We start from the raw sequence: 21,255 nt of genomic DNA, 5'->3' as shown, positions 1-21,255 counted from the left end.
CAAGATTTTTAGACACCTACTGGATATAACAGTGTTCAATGCTTTTGTGATATACAAGAAACACGGCGGTAAATTCACTCAGCTGGAGTTTCGTATTCAAATTGTTCAGAAACTATTTCAGAATTATGCGAACGCTACCCCTAACGCAGCCTTGCCAATTCGATCAGTGAGACCCGCACCCATTCACTTGTCAACTCGATTCTCGGGAAGGCATTTCCCAGATTTCAATCCAGCCTCGAAATCAAGACTGCACGCAAATAAGAGATGCGTTGTTTGCGTGGCGAAAGGCCAGCGGCGGGACACTCAGTATTGTTGTGCAGTATGCAATGTCGCTTTGTGCCCCTCTCCTTGCTTCAGGCTATACCATACAGTTGAAGTATGAGCATTGAAAATATGCCAGCGAGTCTCAGGTTCCATACTCGGGGAATCTGAGAAGATCGTAGTCTACACTCGGTGACCGCTGTACATTCTGCGTGCCGGCAACTATCAGTGACCATCCTGAAATAGTTCTTTTCAATTTTCTCTCCAGTCATTTGTTATAGCTATTGAGTGTAAATAGTGTTGAACAGTGTAGTGTAATTTTGTGTAATGTGGTGACAAAATTGTGATGAATGAACTCATGGATTACTTGCTGCCCTCTTCAATGGCAAGTTATAGGCCTACGTGGTGAGTACATTTTTCTATTTTATTTCAGGAAAATGTGATATCTGAGTGAATGTGTCTGTATTATTTGGAGTATATGGTACTTTTTTTATTTGTGTGTTACGTATTTCAACATTGAATTAATGTAAGCAACACAAATAATACTCCGAATCGAAGTAAATATGAAATGGCACATATGCAATTTTTGCACTGACACTGGATGAATTGAAAAATCGTTGTAACTGTCAATAATAGCGCAATTTACACCGTAACATATAATTTTATGCTAATTTCAACATAATATAATATTTAAGCGGGTGTAGGTTGGCAAAAACTATTTCTTTTTTAAAGAAAAAATTTACTGAAAATGATTCCCCACTATGCAGGAATTCCTCGTTTATGACCTCCCCACTTAACGGGTTAATGCATTAATTGACGATAATAGTTCGCTTCACGAGTTATGCTTTAATGTTAGAAAAGGAAATTTAAGATTTCGGCAATTGTTTATTACTCCAGTCTCCAAAACTGTATTTTTAAGAACTCTCCGTTTATCAATATGTGTGAAACATACAATAACTTAATTAATAAGTATCATATAGATCTTGACTTTGCTTATGAATATGACACATATGTAAATATATTAAAAGAATTTTTCTCGTCGAAGTGATTTGTTTATATGTATAATATTTACATGATTTTGTTACAAATTTTTGTTTGATTTATTAACAGGCTTCTGTATATGATATATTGTTTCATCCATTTCATACAGAGTATTATCATCTCATTTACATAGCGTTTTCACATTTTCTTCTTTTTGGTATTTCTATGTTATTTGTTCAAATAATTTGTAAAAGCCACCTATAATTGGAGCGTGTCTCTGTTGGTGGCACATTTATTAAATAAATAAATAAATAAATAAATAAATAAATAAATAAATAAATAAAGAAAGAAATGGATACATAGAGGATACATAAAATTAAAATCCGTGTCTACAGTGTTATTAAAAGATATTCTTCCAATTAAACATTTTTTGAAAATTTCTTTTAAAAGTCTGTGGTGAGGCACTTCTATAAGATCACTGAATGACTTGATCTTGTATACCATAAAAAGTTTATACGTATTACAGTCCTCAAGTGTTTAGTGATTGTATGATGTGTTGAAAATCTTCCTTAGAACATCCATTTAAACTGTTCTCGAAAGCTGTGGAAAGCTGTTTGATTTACTGTTGTCCTAAGGTAACTTCACTGTTGTATTGGGTGAAATAGCAGTCTTCTAATTGGGCAGCTTGCCTCAGATCTGCAACCAGTGGAGGATATGTAAAATTGTAAAAATGTGTCAATAAACATACAGTGATTTCAGATTTAATATGTATCACGGAAGGGATGAAAATTAAAAGCTTATATTGTTTTAACTCACCTCTTACTAGAATGTTGTCTTTCATTCCCCGCTACCTTGAGGATGTGTCTCTGTATACTCGACCTGGTGTAATAGTGATGTATCACGACCTGCTTTTTCGCACGGTTCGGCAGAGAAAGGGGAGGCAGGGCTGTGTCGTCATTTACTGCGTCTCGAGAGGAGGGTGGGGGTTCTAGCTGTGCTTCCGTGACGTTGTATTTGAGGATTTTACTTGCTGAGTTTATATGTTTCCTGTTTACCCATTCCATGTATTTGCACATAACAGGGGTTTTTTATGCTCATTCATTTAATTAAAATTCCAGTCTTTGTTCTGTAGTTTATCGAGAAGAATGTGAATATTTTCTAGATTGTTCACGAGACTTCCTTTATTAATACTGCTAATAATTTGAAGGTCCTGTTTGATATTGGTAAATTTATGATCTGCCTCTTTCATATGAGCTCCCATAGCAGAGAACCTCCTATAATTCTCTGCACTGACCTGCTCCTGATATCATATTGAGATTCCTCCCTATCTGTCCCACGTATGTGTTTTTGCATTGACAAGTGAGTACAGGTCGGCCTATAGATGCCTGATTCCTGAATTCACCATCCTTAATTTTATTAACTTTATTATGATTGAAAAATCTGTGTTTAGTATTGTTATTTGTGGAGAATGCTACTTTGGTGTTGTCGTTCTTGAACATATTTGTAATTTCATGAATCCTCGGGTTATTAAATGTGAAGTTAACATACTTCTTTACTTTCTCCGACTGTTGCATTAAATTTATTTGTTTTTCAAACTGAAACCATTAAATAAGACCTGTTCCTTTTTTCTGTCTGTTTCTGTTAACGGAATTTCAAAGGCTCTGTTAACACAACTATAATATGCAGATTTCTTCTGTGAAATGGGGTGTAGAGTCACTTTTTATTGTGCTCGGTGTAAAAGTAGGTTTTCTAAGTATTCTAAACTGGAACTGGTTATTTTTCTAAATTGTTTTAATATCTAGAAAATTGAGCAAACCTCCTTCTTCTTCTCCTTCTTCTTCTTCTTCTTCTGTAAATTTAATATTAGGGTCTAAAACATTCAAGATGTTCAGAATATTGTGACTGTTGTTGAGTTCCTTATTTATTATGGCATAAGTATAATAAGCATAATAACACGGATTTAAGTATCCTCCATTTATCCCTCCTTATCCAACCCCTTACCACCCCAACCCTCCCCCCACCCCTTCTTCCAACACCAAATTGTAATAGTTTTTAAGGTTCCCATGGAAAAAAAATTAAGGTTTTATAACATGCTTACTGTTCAAGTATTATCATCTAAGTTTTTTGGATACAGCTGAAGATGATCACTAAGTGGTCGAAACATGTACTGTGATTGTTAATGTTTTTTAATTTTGCCAAAGGCATGTAATGAAGTATCGATTAGGTGGTAATTTAATCTAATAAGTTGATTGAACTCATCGATACGGTCATGAAGCGGACAGCTTGCAATAGGATTGATTCAGTCAGTTCGCGATGGGTATGTTGACCCAGAGCTTTTATTTTATAGTGATGAGGCATGGCTACACTCAAGTGGCAATGTAAATAGTGCTACTGGTGTGCAGAAAATCCCCACCGGCTGCATGTCCGTCCACTTTAAAATGTAAAGATAGGAGTCTGGTGCCCAATAAGCTTGCAGAATTATAGGGCCTATATTTTTCCGTGAAACAATACATGTTGATCGATATATAGACCTCATTCTCAGCCAATTCTTTCAAGAGCTGATGGATGAAGAGAGGAGTAATGGCTACTTGATGCAAGATAATGCGACGGCACACACTGCTAATCGGTCTATGGAAGTAATACAGGAAGTTTTCGAAGATCGTGTGGTTAATTATCCCCCCAGATCTCCTGATTTATATCCCTGTGATTATTACCTGTGGGGGATGCTGAAGGGAAAAGTGTATGTGAACAATCCTCACACAAGAGAACATCACACAAGTTATTTTGAACATCACACGGGCTGAGATTCGCAGAATGTCTGCAAACCTGTTTACAGGGTGTCAGGGGTCAGGCGTGTTTGAAAGCTGAGGGACAACATTGTGCACATCAAATGTAATACCAGATATGTTTTAGACTAATAGTTTCACTAGAAATGGCCTTCTACAAGTGTGAATTGCCGCAATGTAGTGGGGAGGAAAAGCGTGCATTATACCGGCTGGCGAGGGAGTGTCATTGCTCCGAGTGGTGCTGCGGACCGAGTCAAAAAAAGACCATGTACATGTAGAACACTTGAATAAACAAACTGTAAAGCTTTCAAGTTCATACATATAGTACGAGCTAGGAAAGGTACATTAAGCAATAAAAAGGTAAACTTATGGGAAAATAAGACTCCAAAGTTAGAATGTCAAAAGCCTCTTCCATAACTTGGGTCATCCACCACCTCTCGAAACTGGTCCAGACATTTTCTTTTGTTAGCTCTGTCATTTTGTGGCTTCCTTGGTTAAATTCTGGAACTTTCGGTCAGTATTTCAGAGTTATTTCTTGTCGGATCGCAACAGTTCGATATCCAATCCCAGCCTTCCCAAAACCTTACATCTTGTTACATTTCCTTCATTGATTGTTACCACTGCATAAACTGTAGCGTAGAAATACCCACGAACACTGTCTTGGGAATCCGAGTTGAGATGACACTGTTTGTACTCTTGTTTGGATTTTGTGTCTGTCCGGGAGATATTTCTTCAGCAGATCAGACTGTGGACTCATGACAGAAATGCTATATTTTAAATACTCACTCTGAAACCTTAGAGATAACTCCGCCAGTCAGGAAGGCTAACAGCTGACTACTTTTCATGCACAAACTATTTATTGTTTTTTAAAATACTTCCACTTATCATACAAAAGTGAAATCATTTTAAAGCCAGGTTTCAAAGTTAATTTCAGATTAAAAATAAGAAAATTAATTTGTGACCCTAAATCTCCATTCCGGGTCCCCTTAATGCATTATAATCTGCTCGCGGATGACCTGTTAATAAATTCAGCCCTCAGAGGGTTAAGGTGATAACAGAAATTTAACACTGATTGAACCACAGCTTGAGGGGGAACTCAGGTAACAGGCCTATTTTTGCTGTTAGGATGATTGTGGAATGGAGAAGCACTGGAGAAAAGGCTTATGACACCTGAGTCTCTTACCAGCACAGTTCAGCTTAAGCCACGGTCGAGCGCGGACGTATAGTGTGGTGGGTCCCGGGAGTGGGAGTAGGGAGAGAGAGTGCTGAGTGCTGGAAGGTTGTGTGGAGTTGCATCGACAATGATTGGTGTGGAACAATATAGAGCTACTATAGGAAGATGGCAGGGGAGAAAGAAGAAAGAAGAAGTGAAATCAGGTGGGTGTAAAATGGAAATGGAGATTAAAGGAGAATTATTGCTTTCAGCGGCGGTGGTTATGATGTTGCTATGGATTGGGGGGGTCGAGCTGAACCCAGGTGCGACATCTAAGATGTGCAGAGATTGTGAAGAATTAGGGGCAACAGGCCGATCAAAGTTCAACTATTTTCTACGCTGATGGCTGATGCTTTGATAGGCAATGCGGGTAATGTGCAGAGGGAAAAAATATGGATTAAGAGAGACGTGGGAAGGGAGGCGATTAGGAATGAAAAAATACTTAGAAAGCACAGGATTCTAGCTATAAATCAGGGGCTGAGAGTAACTATCAAAGGACAAGAACTGGTTGTGTCAGGCAGCAACTGGAAGAGAATCTGGACTGTGAATAGTTTGATGGACTTAGAAAGGAAGATAAAACAAGATGAAGAAAAAGAGAGAAGTGCTGCGATCAGTGGGGAAGAGAGGCAAAATACCAAAAGTAACAGTGTACTGTGTGAACAGAGGCAGGGAGAGGTACCAAGTGAAAATGTGACCAGAAACAGTGAAGAGGAAAGGCAGGAAAGTGAAGACAGTGTAGTAAGGGAAGCGCAGGGGAAAAAGGCAAGGTCAGAGACAACTTGGGGGAGTCTTGACCTGAGTAGGAGCAGAGGGAGGAGCAGAAGCTTAAGGGACCTGAAGGGAGCTGAAGTTGGTGGCAAAGGAAGTCAACAGAGTAAAGATAGTGATGAAATGGCGGCCAAGAGAAGTGGTAGAGAAGTAGGAAGGAATAAAAAATTGACATACATGTGGGGTACAGGTGGAAATGAAGGGGGTGTTAATTACGCGAAGTAAAAAACATTAGAGTTTTGAATAGTGATGTCAGGAGCTGAAATTGGTTGTATAATGTGTAGTTTGTGGAGGGCTATTTATTGATGAAATATGTGAGTGTTGTGAGTGAGTAGAGTTGGGATTGTGGAGGTTGAAATGTGATGATGGAGAAGTGATGTTGTAATTGGATGTATAATGAGGAGTGTGGAGAGGGAGCAGAGTCATGATTGTGGAGGTTGAAATGTGATGATGGAGAAGTGATGGTATAAGAGAGCTTGGTATGAGTGAGTGAAGATGGGAGTGTGAGAGTGATGAGTTAACCCTCCAAGTGGCAAGCGCCTGATATCAGGCGTTTTATGCGTTTGCCCAGTGGCAACGCCTGATATCAGGCGTTTTGACATGCTCTTTATTTTATTTCGATAATCTTATTATTATTCATCGAAATGTGCTAATTACGAATCAATTGAAGGAGAAATGTTCGGCCATAATCATGAAATAGTTTGTATAATAACATCTCACACTAATCTAGTGTAAATCGTTGCCAAAGTAGCGTCATAATTCCGCTGTCTTGTGCTAGCTGCTACATACTCAGCGGCCGGCCACACGAATGTCTCAGCTGAGCCAGCTATATTTAGTCGCCAGTTTTCCTTCTGATATCAATCTGAAGTGTTGATATGCACTCATCTCAGCAATACTGAATCATTTCCTCACAGGAACAGTGAGTAAATCTTCGAAGGGACTGTCTCAGATTGTTTTAGGTACAAAACTTTAACCTAGGCAAATCATTTACTTTAGGCAAGGTGACGTTCTACTGGTTGCTTATAAAGAGACGAAAACAAGGAAACCAGTTTGTCTCACGATGGGATGTTACACTGAGGGAAATGAGGGGTTGAAACCACTACTGATTCATAAGTACAATAACTTCATGGGAGGTGTAGATAATAAAGGTAAGTGCATTTTCCATGCCATTTGTTCCAGACCCACTAGAAGGTACTGGAAGCAGTTAGATATGACATTATTTGACACATACGTCCTGTACATAAAGAACACTGATAAGCCTTTAGTAAGATGAGACTTCATGACCACTATAGTTAGGGGATTGCTAAATGAACAGTTCCCAATTCCAGTTGTGAGACCAACAGGTCATGCAGGATAAGTAGAATAGATAGTGTAGAAAGAATTAAGGAAGGCCCAGTATTTCCTAAAAGAGTTAAAAGGAGATGACCTGCAATTATATTAGCAGCTAAGCGAATAGCTAATGTACCTGGGCAAATGATATTTCTAATAGTCTCAATACAAACCATAAAAGGTATAAGGACAGGGGGTATTCCTTGAGGAATTATGTGGGCAAATATTGCCACAGAATAACAATCGCCTATGTGTTGTGTGCTTGAAAGTAAAGAAGAAGGAGAAGAACTCTACATTCTGGTGTCGAGGTGGTATTCACCAGGGGTGTTATAAACTAGTGCACTTCTGGAGGCCTCACAGTCATGGAGTAAAAAGAAAGACCCACCCAAGTGACTCGGAGTGAAATGTACAAGTGGTAGCATACAATTGTTGTATAATTTTTCCAGCTAAGAACAGTATTATAAACTATATACTGGTACGCACCTATTTATTATGAACTGGTGCTTCTTCTGTATATGTATTTTTTAAATTTACCCAAATATAAACATTTTACATATAGCAAAACGTTTGCAAAAATAAATAATATAAACAAATTCAACATATTTTTGGCCTTACACTTGGTGGATGATAAATAACAGCTTTAGTATCATCATCATCATCTTATTCCTTGTACTTTTGAGGATAAAAGGGTGTGCTGTTTATGTATGTATAACAAGTCAGCGATTTTTTACACAATTTATACTAAGAGTCTGCAACACCGGTAAAATATCACTGCCATTACAGGATAAATGACCGCCACTTCGAGGGTTAACGATGTGTGGGTGTTGAATTACGAGTAAATTGTTAGTAAGGAATGAAGTCATAAGTGGAAGTTGGTAGAGTGATGGTAGATGTGTTGGTATGGAATTTAAGAGCAATTAGGTGGTATATGTATTGTTGTTGTAGGATTTATTGATGTGTAGGTATTGGAAATAGTTGTAAGATGTTAATTTGTGGCAGAATTGTGGAGATGGAGTGGTGTGTGGTGTATTTATTGCTATAAGGTGGAGATCGAGAATAGATGGTAGAGGTATATCTTTTAACTATATGGTATTTTAGAGAAGTAGTACATAGGGGTCTATATGTATTTGTGAGAGTTGGTAAATTGTGGTTTTGTGGACGAGATGGCAAATTTAATGTTCAGTATGGATTGGTATTTGAATTAGATCAAGCATGGTTAAGCAAGGATGAAGCAAGGATGAAGTTGCAACAGGAGAGGAAAAATGTAAACACAGACACGGCGGGTGAGGTAAGGTTGTCTGGGCTCAGCAATCCGGAGTAGGTCAAGCAGAAGAACAATGGCGGTGATGGAATGTGCCGTGTCGACAAGGACAGTTGGGTAGAAGGTGTAGTCTTGCTCCGGGATTGTATATGTGGTATTCTATATTTATTTTTAAGTATGCGCTGGCCTTTCTTTTTGTCTTTTTTTTTTCTTCTTTCTAGGGCTAACGGTTCCTTGAGGGAATTGACCGTGGGCCATTTGTTTGTTTATATGTCGTTCATTAGGTAAGGGTGGTCGTAATGGTAAGAGCTGGGTATTTTTGAAGTGATTATTTACGGCTGAATTTTATGCTGGAAGGTGGTGCAGGAGAAGTATAGAGAAATGATGGTGTAGATGGCAAGGAAAGAGGGACAAGGGTGAGGAGGACTCACCCGTAAGAAGTTGGGGTGGGGAAGGGCCCAAGACAAATATACTTAGGCGGGACATGACATGAAAACACTGAGGATGACTACTGGGTGACCCTATCAGAGGGAGTCACATATCCGGAGTATCCGACGGACTTCATGGCATGTCCAAGGGGTACGTTTAGAAATGGAATGGTGAGAGGGAAAACATTGTCATCTGGTTAGATCTTGGGGCCTTCAGGAGGTCTCCACGGGCAGGGCCGGTCGGCTCATCATCGGGAGGGCGGCCTTCTCCTCACCAGGGGTGATGACTCGGCCGGACAGTAGGTTTTTATGTAGTGTTCTTTTCTTTTTGTCTTTGCCTATAATCTGTGGTGTTCTTTTCTTTCTTTGTATGTATATTAACTATGTCTGTTTGTATTATAGTAGAAGTTTGTGTGTGTGGCTAAAGTTGAACGCTGTTATTTTTCTCATTCAACGGATCAATTTGGTATTTGTTTACTGTGATCTAGAGAAAAATAATAATAAGGAATAATAAAGAATAATAAAGAATAATAAAGTCTCTTACCAGCAGAGTTGAAGGAGCAGACTTCTGTCAAATAATATACAACTGAAAACAGGGCCTTGAATTTCTATATGAGAATACGATCGTGAATGTTGGAGATAAACAGCTCCGGTGACATCACTTCTGCTCTTCCATACTTCAGCAGCAGAGCATGTGCAACAACATTACTGCAGCCCTTAAATAACCTGCCAACTTTACAAAACCAAAAATCAGGATATATTTTGATATGAAAATCAGGAAAAATCAGGAGATACAATTGGTCAAAACTGCTTATTCCACATGTCTTGTGCAAACAGTACTATGCTATAACATTTATTGTCTCAAAGCCCGACTGTTGCTGTATGAGGCTACATCTCTATCACCTCACAGGAAGTATGTGAATGAGATGATCGGTCTCTGATAAGCCTTCCGAAAATAGTATGAACTAATGCTCCACACATGTGAATCTGTCATGCACTTAGATGCCATTATTTAGCAAATGCATAGATAAATATATTGCATCAAGCGCCCGCACGATTATGTGAAGCTCAATGCTATTTGTATCAAATAACTAGCTGTTGTACCGGGCTTCGCTACGCAATTCTCAGAAAGACTGTCCTTATAGTTTTCCCAACTGAAGTCAACATAGGTCATTACAACAACATCAGTACAAATGTCACAATTAAAAGTCATGCTGTCATATGAAATTATCGATAAAATGGAAAATGCATATTTTCTCAATTTTCATTAAAAGTACTACGGTGTAGATCTAACAGTTGCAAGTTCCAGAGCTAAATGACCAGGCTGAAGACAGCCGCGAACACTCCTGTGTCATAATACCATTTAAGATGATGCTTGTTGTTTAAAGGAGCGTAACATCTAGGTCATCGGACCTTAATGGCACGAAATCAGACGAAATGTAATGGCAATTTAAAAGTCCAAAATCATCCACTGACCAGAATTCTAAACGTGATGATGAATGAATGGATGCATATGAATTTAAAACAATCAGTGGATCTGACCCTCAATGCCCCACTTTCACAGAAACTAATTTTAAACAATAGTATTACTGACCAAGGGATTGCTTCTAGAGCACTTTCCTGAATCAATGATGGTTGTAGGGCCTAGTCTAAAGGGGTCCATAATCCAGGCCATCGGTCCCTCATAATGGTACTTATCGCTAGGAAAGTAGAACTATGGTATTTGTCATGTTGCAGTACTAATCAAAAGTAGAGTAGACTCGTGGTATTCCACATATTATGTAACACATGTAACACAGACCTATGGTGATTCATACACTGCGGCACCATTTACAGGCAATGCAAACCTATGGTGTCCATCACATACGTGTACTAACCACAGGGACTCGCACTATCCCACGGTGTTCCTCACATAGTGGGTATTAATCATAAGCAAGGCAGACCCATGGTGTCACTCATAGTGTGGTACTAATCATAGGTAGGTACTGTAAAACCTACCCTGATTCACACACTGTCGCTACTAATCACAAACCTATTGTGTACATAACATACGGGTACTATCAGATCAAAATTAGATGAATGGCTTTTCAGGCGTTTGCTCTATTAACCAGCATTTCGTCTTAGGTGTGACACTAGACTCTTCAGAGTGGGATGTGTCAGACCCTACCCACTGATGCTGGGGTGTATGCAGGTGAAAACAAAAAACAAACGTAAGTTATTTCATTCCCGCCGCGAGCGCGGCGGGCGGGCCATCAGCCGAACTAGCGGCTCTTAGGCCTTGCGAATCAAAAAGGGAGAATGAGATTAACAAGATATGGCAAGTATGTTTTGCACATACGTAAAATAAAATGTAGAATGTCCCAGCGCAAAATACAAAATAAAGAGAAAATAAACTAGACACAACGACAAAAATACGAGTAAAATTGGAAGATATTGTTCAATTCTTACAGAATACTTCAGTAGCGAGTGCGGTTAAGAACATCAAAGAAACTCACTGAGTACATGAGAAGATGTAATATTTAAAGGGAATAAGATCACACGAAAGGAAACCATAACGACGTGACGAATGGAAACAAACACTGAGAGAAAGAAACGCACGTGAAGTGCACTTTACTGCACTCGCTTGTGGTGGACAAGAGGAGCAATACCGCAGGAGTATGATTGTTATTATTATTATTATGAGTAGGAGTGACGGGCGGTAAGTCTGGAAGAAAGTGGAAAGAGATGAGAATATTGTGGTGTTCGGTTGTCGGTAAGGATGGCAGTAGCTAGGGGGGATAAAGTAAGGGCTTCAGTGACAATGGGATTATTATGGGAAATAGCGCGAGTGAGGTATTGGAGGCGAAGAGTATGAAGATGTGTAAAGATGCCAGGAAAAGAGTAATAGGGACGGAAGTGGGCGGAGGGAGTGTCGTAAGGGAGGCGATAGGCTGTACGGATTGCATGTCTATCTAGTCGAGTCAGACGTAAGTACTCGGTTGGGTGGGCATCGATCCAAGTCAAGGAGGCATAGGTGATGAGAGGTCGAATAAAGGATTTATAAATATGAAGTATCTGAGGGGGGGGAAAGACCCCACGTAGAACTGGTAAGGGATCGAAGGGCACTGAAACGCTGTGCAACTTTTTTATAAAGGGTCGTGAAGTGGTGGTTCCAACGAAAATTATTTTGAATTTGAATGCCAAGGTAAGTTAGTATTTGAGTTTCGGGGAAAGGGATGTTATACATGGTGAGTTGGGTTTTATGGTGTAAGGGACAAATACGGGATTTATCACGGAAGACGACGAACTAAGTCTTGGTAGGATTTACAGAAAGGGGCCATTTATTCAACCAAGATTCAAGGGTAAGATATTGTTGTGCGCAGCGAGTAAGCGAAGTGTAAGTAGGACTGAAAGCGAGGATAGCTAGGTCGTCAGCATATTGATAGAGACGGAGGGGAGACTGAGGATGGGGAATATCATATGTGAAGAGAACATAAAGAAGCGGAGAGAGAGGTGAACCTTGAGCAAGGCCGGAGGTGATTGGAAAGGTATAGGAAAGCGAACCATGAATTTTAATAGTGGCTGTGCGAGAATGGAGATAGTTGGAAAAGAAACGAATGAGAGTGGTAGGAATAGGCAGATGACTAAGTTTAAATAAGAGGCCGGCATGCCAAACAGAATCAAAAGCTTTATCTACATCAAGGCAAATTAGGGCAGCGGGTTTATAGGACTTTAAATAGGTGGACAGAGAGGAAGTAATATGAAATAGGTGATCTTGAGTAGAGAAGTGAGAACGGAAACCGGCTTGAGAAGAAGGCAATAAGTTAAGAGAATGTAAATAATGGGACAGGCGGTTACTAAGAATGCCTTCAAAAATTTTAGAGAGAACAGTGAGAAGAGAAATGGGGTGATAGGAATGGATATCAGAGGGAGGTTTATGTGGTTTGAGAAAAAGAAGAATAATAGCATGGCCCCAATGCTGGGGATAAAAACCGGTATAGAGCATGGTATTATATACAGAGCAGAGAATATGAATGAGGAGTAGAGGGGCTTCGCGGATATGGCGATAGGTAAGGTGATCGTGTCTAGGAGTGGTGTTACGTTTATGACGTAAAAAGTCAGGATTTCAGTAGCGGTAATAGGGGAATTGACTCAGTATCACGAAAATGTAAGAAAGATGGTTGCAAATGTGGTTGATCAGGGTTAGTGTGTTGGGATATAAGCGGCTCGTCAGGATGGGAATAGTGGGGGAGGGAAGGAGGAGAAAAAAGACCTGAATAGTGATCGGCAAAAACGTCGGCTTTATCTTTGTCAGTAATAGGTGGGGAAGGGCCAAAACAAAGAGGATAAGTCAGGAAAGATTGATATGTTTTAGTCAAGCGTCGAAAAGTTGTCCAAAATTTTTGTGGTTCATGTACATCTTTGAGGTTATTACAAGCAGTCATCCATTGTCGTTTCTTAAGTGCTTTGATGTAAGATCGAGCGTGACGTAAGTGACGTCGATGTTCACGTAAAGTCACAGGATGTACAATATAACTATTTATAATAGTTTATTTAAATCCGCCTTGATCAATACACTCATTAAATGAAAGAAACATTATTTATTAAACCATACATGTTTCGGGAAATCTCAACCATTCCCTTCATCAGTGGTTAGATCAAAGAATAACATAATATGACACAATCTTTTGTTTTACAATTTGAAGGAGTATTGTGTCCCAATACATCATGTCAAAGAGTAAAGAGAACTTATGAAATATTATAAAAATGATCAATACATACAATTTTGGTTGAACTGAATGAGAAACACTATACAAATTTATGATCTTCAAGTTTTTCTTCTTTTCTTCTTCTTTTTGTTCCTTAAATGATTATATGCTAGCCTAAACAGTGGGTTATCTTCTGTACTTTTCTCATTTAAACTTGATTCAGAATTACATTTTTGTGTAAGGTAAATTTCTAAATTTTCCAAAACATTCATTAGTTTTCCCTTTTTGGTCGAATGTAATAATTTCATGTCATTGGAAATGTCTGTAAATTTATGATTCATTTCAACCATATGTTCTCCCATTGCCGAATATCTTTTATGTTTGACCGCATTAACGTGTTCTTTGTACCTATCATGGTTAAGTTTATTAACAGAAAGTCACAGGATCGCGAGTACGTAAGTAAGAGCGGTAATAGTCATGAGCAAGTTGAAGTAAAGAGAGGGCTTTAGGGGGAATAGGGGGTTTGGAGGGGTGGTAAGAATGGCGGGAGATATGGCGTTGATCAGCAACAGAAAGGGCATGTTCCACTTGGGAGATTAGAGCCTTAAGGTTAGGAAGGGAGATAGGAGGAGGAAAGTCCTGAAGTAAATCAGTGATTATCGTACGATAGTTAGTCCAGTTTGTCTGGGAAAACCGGCAGGTAGGGGGAGGGCGAGGGGAAAGAGAGCGAGTAGTATAGGAATAATTAGATACAGTAATTAGAGCTGGTGTATGGTCGGAATTTATAGGGAGAAGGTTATCAAGGGTGAGAGTGGAAAGGGATGGGGAAACTATGAGGGCATCAGGGGTAGAGTTGGAAATGGGACGGGTGGGGAAAGGGAAGGGGATCTGCATGCCCAGGATATGAGTAAGCATCGTATTAAAAGCAGTAACTTCAGTTGCAGTATATGAAGTAATATTGATGTCAGCGACAAAAATATAGTGAGAGAAAGTGGTATCGATATATCGAATGAATATCAAATTATTATAATTAATGAACCACCTTTCCAATACATAAAATCCTTATATTTAGGATGAAACCATTTAATCACAAATTGGACATGTTTCACTCAACTTTGTGAGCATCATCAGCAATAATTAACATAAATCATTGGTGGGTCAGGGCCCTGATCCTGGTGTATATCACAAAAGAATGTCTAATATACATTGATAAAAATATATAAATTTAACAATTTAAAAATAATCAATAAGATTATTTATGTCTATTAAAACAAATTTTTTTTTTTTTTAAATCATTCAGATTGTTTAAAATGTAAAACGGAATGGATGGCTTAAATGTTAAAAATAGTATATGGTAATTAGATGTTCTTAAAAATCGTCCAACATATCTACGCTCGATTATATTAAGACTGTTTATGATAAAATCAGTTTTTCAAATCAGGGTGAGTTCTTATTATAGACTATGTTGCGGTTTTTTAAGAATAAACATGATGAGAAACGCTAAAATCGCACATGATGGTTGAAAAACGAGTTCACTGGTGATAAAATGTCGTCTAGATTGGCGTAATTTAGCCTTTAAACAGTCTTAATATAATCGAGCGTAGATATGTTGGACAACGATTTTTAAGAACATCTAATTACCATATACTATTTTTAACATTTAAGCCATCCATTCCATTTTACATTTTAAACAATCTGAATGATTTAAAAAAAAAAAATTTGTTTTAATAGACATAAATAATCTTATTGATTATTTTTAAATTGTTAAATTTATATATTTTTATCAATGTATATTAGACATTCTTTTGTGATATACACCAGGATCAGGGCCCTGACCCACCAATGATTTATGTTAACTATTGCTGATGATGCTCACAAAGTTGAGTGAAACATGTCCAATTTGTGATTAAATGGTTTCATCCTAAATATAAGGATTTTATGTATTGGAAAGGTGGTTCATTAATTATAATAATTTGATACTCTGAACTCCAATACGGTTGAAAAATGAGATTTATAACTTGTAATATCGAATGAAGTCGATCGGAGGAGGTGTACGAGGAGGGAGATAGAGAGTAACAAAAGTAATAGAAGTATTGTTTTGGAGAAACGTTTCTAAAATGAGATATTCAGAGAAGTTGTTATGGAAGGTGAAATAGTGACGTTTAGCAGTAATACCGCGTTTAACTCCAACAGCTACACCACCTCGAGATTCATATTGCCTATCAGCGCGATAGAGGCTATACTTCGGAAAATGGGGCTGTTGTTGATAGGTCAAAAATGTTTCGTTAAGAATGAAAATGTCTGGGGCGTACAGATTTAGGGCAAAGTCCAGGAGAGCATGGCTGGTTTGAAGAGATTGAAGGTTAACATAATATACCTGAAACATTTTATCTCATAAGGGGTACCGCGTTAAGGGGAAAAAATGCAAAGTGCATCTTATTCCCCGAATACGCAACATCCACATGAGTATTTAGAACCAGCCGCGCTGCTAACTGGACCTGGGAGAAGGTATGGGGCCGGTTAAATGGAAGAACGTTCTGGAGAACCATAGTGAAAAACCTGATAAGGTTCTCAGAACTAGGGGCGGGAAGGGAGGAGGAAGGGGCAGAGGTAGAAAGATCCTGTGAAATGACAGGGGTGACATACTCAGGTTTAGTGGGATCAGGTACAGGGCGAGCACGACACTTGTAGGAAAAAGAGGGATGAGGTTGGTCACAATTCACACATTTGGGAGAAGCCTTATTGGTGCACTGAGAAGTAGGATGCTCCTGACTACAGATACCACATACCTCGTTATTCACACAGGGAGCACCTGGAGCGTGGTTATACCGGTGACACCGCTCACATCTGATCTGTTGGGGTGCCGCAGAGCGGGACGGTTCGACGCGGTGACGTTGACCGTAGATGACGACGCCGTCACGAAGCAGGGCATCCAGCGTAGCGACGTCCCTCGACAGCACTCGGACGAGGGAGGTGGGGCCCTGAGCGTTGCGAATGCGGACGACCTTGTAGAAAGTATGACCCTCAAGTTGGAGTTGGGCCGCAATTTTGTCTTCCGTCCAGTCTCTGTCCACCCGATAGGCGACCACAGACAGAAGAGGCATTGTACGAGATGATGGAGCAGAGCGCCGGGCCGGTGTTTGCTGCGTAATGTTGGAAACAGTAGTGTGTTTCCCAAAATGTGCCAATCCGACGGTAGAGATCAGATGATCATAATAAGGTTTTGAAGTCTTGATATGGAAATAGCCGTCCCTAGTACGTTGCAGTTCAAGATTATAGGAACTGAAGTCTGTAGTGAATCTGGAGAGAATGGTGTATATAGCACGAGTATTAGCCTTCTCCGGGTCCATATGCATAAGTTTAATAACGTAGAATGGTGCTGATGGCAGTGGTACAGGACTGACGACACTGCGTTGACGTATAGCAGGATGTAAGGCTGGATTCTTCGCCGCCGCAGCATAACTGCGTACATTGCTAGGCATGTATTCATTATTAGACGGAGGCGACCGTGGCGGAAGATGGAAAGGCGCCACGACGTTGGCCGTGTTCAGATTCAGCAGCGGAGATATGCCGAGATCGGAAGGTGGTGCGTCAGAAATGGAACCCTGGCGAATAATGGAGTTTGGAGACGTGAAGGTAGAGCCTGATGAGAATGTTGATGAGGCCTGGTCTGCAGCACATCGTTTCTTCCTGTCGCCTGTAAGTTCCGGAGAAATTTTCCTGGCCTGTTTTAGCGTTGTAGCGTCTATTTCACGAGGAGGAGACGGAGAACCTTTTTGACTCATAGTAGAAGCTTCCACAGAACGAAGCGTCGAGAATGTTCTAGAAGTTCTGGAAAACGACTCTAATGATATCCACAGATGCCGATGGAGACTCTGTATGCAGGTGACCAAGGACCAAGGGGGATGTTTTCATTCCCCTCCCCGAAGGGGAGGGGCGGGCCACCTAGAAGGTAACGCCTTCTCTCTGGCCAGGAGATTCGGCGGGGTTTGGGGATTTAATGGGTTAGATGAGAGAGGGGGGGTGCTTTTAATTTAGTGATGTGGGGGATTGGCCTCTTGGCTAAGGGTGCAGCATCTGCTCTCGTGCTTTTTATTGGTTCTTATGACATTAGTTACAATGGTTTACATATATTGGATGATTACAGTACAGATTTGCAAGTTTACAAGTTACACAGATTTTAATTAAGAGTATTATTGTTGGTTTGGAGAAGGTGAATCGTTTGTTGGTAGAAGGAGGTGATGTTGACGAGGGAAGTGAGTAGTAGGACGAGAAGGTTAGAGCTAGTAGGTGGGCTGCGATGGTGGGGGAGGCGGGGTTGGTTCCGGGGTGGGTTGGTGTTAGGGCGGGTGGGTGGTTGAGGGTTAGAGCGAGAGGGTTCCACCCGATGTTGTTTTCCAAACAGCTGGATCCCTTGCTGTATTAGTCTTTGTGCATCTTCGGGTTGATGGAGAAGGAGCCGCACCATGTAGGTGGGCCCGGCCGTGTTGTGGATCCTGGCTGCTTTCTTCAGGTTGAGTCCCGATCGCTGAAGTTCCTGTTTGATGATTTCCTGGGGGATGGCTGGATTGATTCCTCTAATAACGCAACTGACTGGTGGTGGTGTCGGCGGGGTTGCTTCGTTGGACTCGGGAGCTGGTGGTGGTGTTTCTCTTCTAGTTTCCATGGTGACGCTGGTGGCGTCTTCTTCTTCGGGCTGTAGGTTTACTGGATCAGGCTGCTTTGTGGGTTGAGGGGACATCATTATGGGTGAGGAGTGTGTCATCACTGTGGAAGTTATGGGAGTGGTGGCGTGGAGGGGAGAGGTAGCAATGGTGGTGGTGATAGTGGTAGTTGTAGTGGTGTGCGGATAGGTCAACGGATGACGTGGAGGGGTGTAAGGAGGTGGTGGCCGTGGTGATGGAGGTTGGATTTGTTGGGGTGGCTGGGCTCTCGGGTTCGGTCCGAAGTCATTTTCCATGTAGGCTGGGCATGGTTCTGCGTAGTGCGGTCTTCCATTTATGTAGATGCCCCATCTTATGGCATTTTGGACAGCTTCTTCTGTGGCAAGTTGGATCAGGACTCGGTCGGTGGGTACAAAATCCACCAGTATTCGGCTTAGGTTTAATACTGGTACTCCTTTGTTTTTGAGGTACCCGAATAAGGTAGCGTCGGTGAAGGAGCGATCTACGCCAGGAATTATGCAGTTGGGCATGTTGGAGGGAGGCCGACTTCCAGTTTGGTGTCTTGGCCTGATTATGTTTTGTTGTCACGGCTAGGGTACGAATTGGAGACTGGAGTGTTCCCTAGCCGTAGTAAAAAGTGGCATAGATCGGTTTCCGAGATTGGAAGAGCGATGATGCAGGTGAACTGCTGCTTCAATGCTTTCATTCCCCACCCTGAAGGGGTGGGGCGGGCCACCTAGAGGGTGTCGCCCTCTCTCTGGCCAAGAGATGCGGGCGGGTTGGGGAGATGTGATGGAAGAAGGAGGTGGGTAAAGGATGTGGAGAGTTAGGAGATGGGAGAGGAATTGTGCCTATGCCTGGGTATTACACAATTGCTTTATTTAAGTCATAAGTACATGGTACATAAAACATATATGATTTACGAAAGGGTGTGAGGGATAAGGGGGTGTGCAAGGGGGAGAGATGAAGCGTAGAAGGAAGTGCCGGGGTAAAGGTGCAAGGTGAGGAGATGAAGGCTGGCTGTCATGTGATTAAGTGAAGTGAGGAGAAGTCGAAGGAGTTCAAACGTTGGGATGGTTGGGGGCAGTGGCGGCCCGTGGCCAAATTATTCGGCGGGGCACAACTTTTAAAATAATATGGACAGTCAAGTAGAAACTTAAGGTATCGGTTGCAAAATATAACAATAATGCGCATGTGAATAAATACACTAACAACTGACTTGTAGATCAGCTTATCCCGTTTACTGTTGGTGCCAGTTAGATATCAACACCAAGGAAAAAGACAGTTAAAGGTCGGGTCAAAAGAACCGGGACACGAACCCGTGACCTCTCCATTTCCGGTCAAGTGTTATTTCACTGAGCTAAATGGCCAGGGATAAGCTGATCCACATTTCATTTATAACCTGTTCCCCTACAAGTCAAGTAATAATGAACACACTAACATTCTTATTTATAGATGAAGTCCATTCTTCGATCCTTTGCTTGAGCAAATACTTCGATAACTCGCTGGTTGAAGTCGGGAATCGAACGTGCAATTTTACTTTCAATTGAACCAGGGCCGTTAGTCTGTCTTGGCTCATCGTATTTCTCAAGAAGGTCTTTATTCGATTTGGAGTAGAGAAAAACCTTTCACTTTCCACTGTCGACATCGGGATTGTAACAATGATGCTACCGCATTCATTGAACGTGTCTTGCATGGCGCCGCAGCACCATCTGCCGCACGCACGTCTACCCTGGAATATAACACTTCAAGTTCGGTCCTGAGCCTGGCTTTGTTCACTTTCGGGTACGTGTTTACGGTTGACGCGAAATCTTTTTCCGTAAACCGAGTACAAAATTCTCCAAAAATTGATACCCGAAAAGATTGGCAGCTGCTAAATGGCCTGTGAAACGAAATCCTTCTTCTGCATGTAGTAAAATAGTATTTTAGGTTTCGTTTTCGTTGCTGGAAAGTTCGCTGCCGCTTAGGAGGAACTGGAGCTTCATAGTCATCAGTTTCCTCTAAATCAGAGCGAATGCTTCTGATGTTACGAACAAAGTTCGCTAGGAATTCAGATACCAAGACAGGGTCAACATTACACATCTGAATTTGGGAGAACAGTATATCAACATGAGGCATCACTCTATGGAAGAAATTCAGCCAATATATGAAGTCAGCGTCGTTTAGTAATCTGATAAATCCAGAAGCTTGTCCTACAGTGTTTTGATCTGTCTCTATTTCGCATATTGTTTGGAAGCATTCAATCAGGACATCTCTGTTTTCGAACACTGTATTGACAATGCGGGTCTGAAAGTTCCAACGCGTTGGAGCTGCTTTCGACAAACGGCGCATTACAACTGTATCTAGTAGTTCGGTGCGTTTACTAGAGCGACTGGAAAAGGAGGACGTTCCCTGAATATCACTGAAAAATATCTTCAATGGTCCGCCTCTGTGGTGTAGTGGTTAGCGTGATTAGCTGCCACCCCCGGAGGTCCGGGTTCGATTCCCGGCTCTGCCACGAAATTTGAAAAGTGGTACGAGGGCTGGAACGGGGTCCACTCAGCCTCGGGAGGTCAACAGAGTAGAGGTGGGTTCGATTCCTACCTCAGCCATCCTCGAAGTGGTTTTCCGTGGTTTCCCACTTCACCTCCAGGCGAATGCCGGGATGGTACCTAACTTAAGGCCACGGCCGCTTCCTTCCCTCATCCTTGCCTATCCCTTCCAATCTTCCCATCCCCCTACAAGGCCCCTGTTCACCATAGCAGGTGAGGCCGCCTGGGCGAGGTACTGGTCATACTCCCCAGTTGTATCCCCGACCAAGAGTCTGAAGCTCCAGGACACTGTCCTTGAGGCGGTAGAGGTGGGATCCCTCGCTGAGTCCGAGGGAAAAGCCGAAC

At 41.1% G+C, this 21,255-nt stretch overlaps 1 protein-coding gene across 1 annotated transcript in view; it reads left to right on the top strand.

The window, feature by feature from the left end:
- Positions 1-21,255, top strand: part of LOC136884657 (uncharacterized) — a 578,112-nt gene that overhangs the window by 314,938 nt on the left and 241,919 nt on the right. The window lies entirely within an intron of this gene.

The sequence above is a fragment of the Anabrus simplex genome, chromosome 13, assembly GCF_040414725.1.
Source record: "Anabrus simplex isolate iqAnaSimp1 chromosome 13, ASM4041472v1, whole genome shotgun sequence".
Classification (NCBI taxonomy): Eukaryota; Metazoa; Arthropoda; class Insecta; order Orthoptera; family Tettigoniidae; genus Anabrus; species Anabrus simplex.
The sequence above is the reverse complement of the archived record's forward strand: the minus strand, read 5'-3'. Positions and strand labels throughout refer to the sequence as shown.